Here is a 2,500-nt window from a genome sequence, read left to right as displayed (position 1 = left end):
CTTAGCGGAATTCAATCAACCATGAATAGTGTAAGCCCTGATGGACGGTCTTTAAAGGTCACACAAATCCCATTGACAATTGACGGGCAACTACATCGCACTTTCCGGACAGCCCGCCTCAGAAAACAGCCTCTTTCTCTCAGGTACTTTTTAGAAACATCTGAAACTGATTGACAGATTGACAGGGCAATCGTTTTCCTGGAACGTGTGGGGGATGGCTTGTTCAATAGCCCGACGTTAAACGGGAGGAATGGGCTTCCAAATGGCGTGGAGGTGAGGTGTTTAAAGGCGTAAATGGTAATCAATTAGGAATGGAGGTTCAAAGATTTATATTCCGGCTCCATTACCGGGAATTAGGAATGAGGAGAGATTCCGTTTTTCGTCGGTGCCGCATAACGGGAACGTGAAAAAGAAAATATTTAAACACTTTCTATCTCTCTCTCTCTCTCTCTCTCTCTCTCTCTCTCTCTCTCTCTCTCTCTCTCTCTCTCTCTCTCTCTCTCTCTCTCGATCAAACACATAACAAACTGAGGCCTGAAAATGTGTGGATTATGACGGATGAAATTGAATTCATCTCGACAGCTATAGTTTAGTGAAGACATCGAAAGAATTATTACATCAAAGAGAAACCCAGAGATCTATAATAGAAATCAATATGTCATAAACAATAATTTTTTGTCGATATAATAAAATCGTCTGTCCCACACATTTTCTAAATTTAACAAGCGCATTATCTTCAGTTTATTTCCTATCTTTTTCTCTAGTTATATATTGTTTTTATATTGTAAATATAGGTGCATGATGCTCTTTCCATAATGGTTTTTAGCTTTGAAATAAAAAAAAATATAACTTTAATGCATACTTTATAAATTACTGAAAGATGAGATCAGAATGAATCATTACCATTTGTTATAAATATATTGTAGAGTCGTAGTTAGATTAAGAGCTTCAATGAAATGACTCATGATATAACTGAATGCCCTCTTTTTATCGTAATATTTGAATTTTTCATTTAATGTATCAGCTTTTTTCGGCCTTGTATAGACCTTAGACTCTACTGATCTGCCTTGGTAATAATAATAATAATAATAATAATAATAATAATAATAATAATAATAATAATAATGATAGTAATAATAATAAAAGACATTTTGAATCATATTTTCCTTTCTGGAAAATCTTACTAAGACTTTTTCAAGTCTTGGGGTTTTCTATAACAGCTTCCTAGACACCTGTACAATTCATGTATGAGTGAGCTTTTGGACTGATACCCAATTAATCCTAATTTATCTAAATTCATGTACAGTTGGACTCAGAAATTCATGATACACCTCGCTCTGAGAAAGTGAACCCTGTTCCACCCGTACTGCACCGCAAGTTCTTGTGTTTAGCCCCACCGATCACCACTGCCATCTCGCCTTACAATATCTGTTTGGTTACTCACCGCGAAGTAAGGGTGTGACAGGGTGCGCTACTTCAGAGTAGCGTGTACCAATGACGTCTGTGTCCAATTGTACCTTGAGATTCAGATATGCATAAACATAAGATTGTTTTCAGATTACCCGTCATGTTTTAATCTTTTAACTAACTCATGATGTAGTCCACTGGTTTGAAAAAAAAGCTTTAGTTTTGATAATTGTTGTATATATATTTTTTGGTTTATTAAGCTGATAAAACCAATATTTTCATAGTTTCAAGTGGTTTTCACTGCAAACATACAGAAATAATGATGACAAAAATTTAGAATTTGACCTTAAACTGATTAGAAGAGTCTTTATAGCCAAGCAGCCATAGTCATTTCTTATACATACCAAAGCAGATAGCATTCAAGTATAGGTAAATAGACATGCATGCATATACTGATACTCACAGCGAACCCAAGGCTGAAAACAGCTGGTCAGGGATGCTCAAGGTGCTGGTCTGACCAGCTGTCTTATACAAATCCCATCTGGTATATTTGCCTGACATAGGGCTTCCCTCCCTGGGTTCCTTAGTTCTTATCAAGCCTGACATTAAAACCAATATAAAGTCAATCATAAGGATATATAATGGTCTAGCCCATACAACTTAATATAGAAAGTTTCGTCCCAGCATAGGTTAGGTTAGGTTGGGTTAGGTTTGGTATGTTTGTCAGTTAGCAAACCAGTTTACTATGGTATATCAGGTTAGATTAATGTGCATGTTTGTGTTGGATTCTATATCCCCAATAGGGTCATTATTAGTTGAAGGAATTCAGCCGAAAAAAAGACTGATTTCATGCCATTGTTAGATTAGGTCAAGTCACTGTGCATCCCTGTGTTTGGCCAGCTCAGCTTTATTGTTAGGTTAAGTGGGAGGAGGAGGAGAAACCCAAGAAATGGCTAAGACTCGAGGAATCTAGCTAAGGATACACTAGGAATCTAAGCTTACTAGACATTCAAATGCTCAACTAATTTCCATTTATCCACACCACAATTTGAGTATGCCCTCTGTGGTCCTCATATTTCTTTATATATGGATG

This window comes from Palaemon carinicauda, chromosome 2 (assembly GCF_036898095.1).
Source record: "Palaemon carinicauda isolate YSFRI2023 chromosome 2, ASM3689809v2, whole genome shotgun sequence".
Taxonomy (NCBI): Eukaryota; Metazoa; Arthropoda; class Malacostraca; order Decapoda; family Palaemonidae; genus Palaemon; species Palaemon carinicauda.
Note: the sequence above shows the minus strand (reverse complement) of the source record.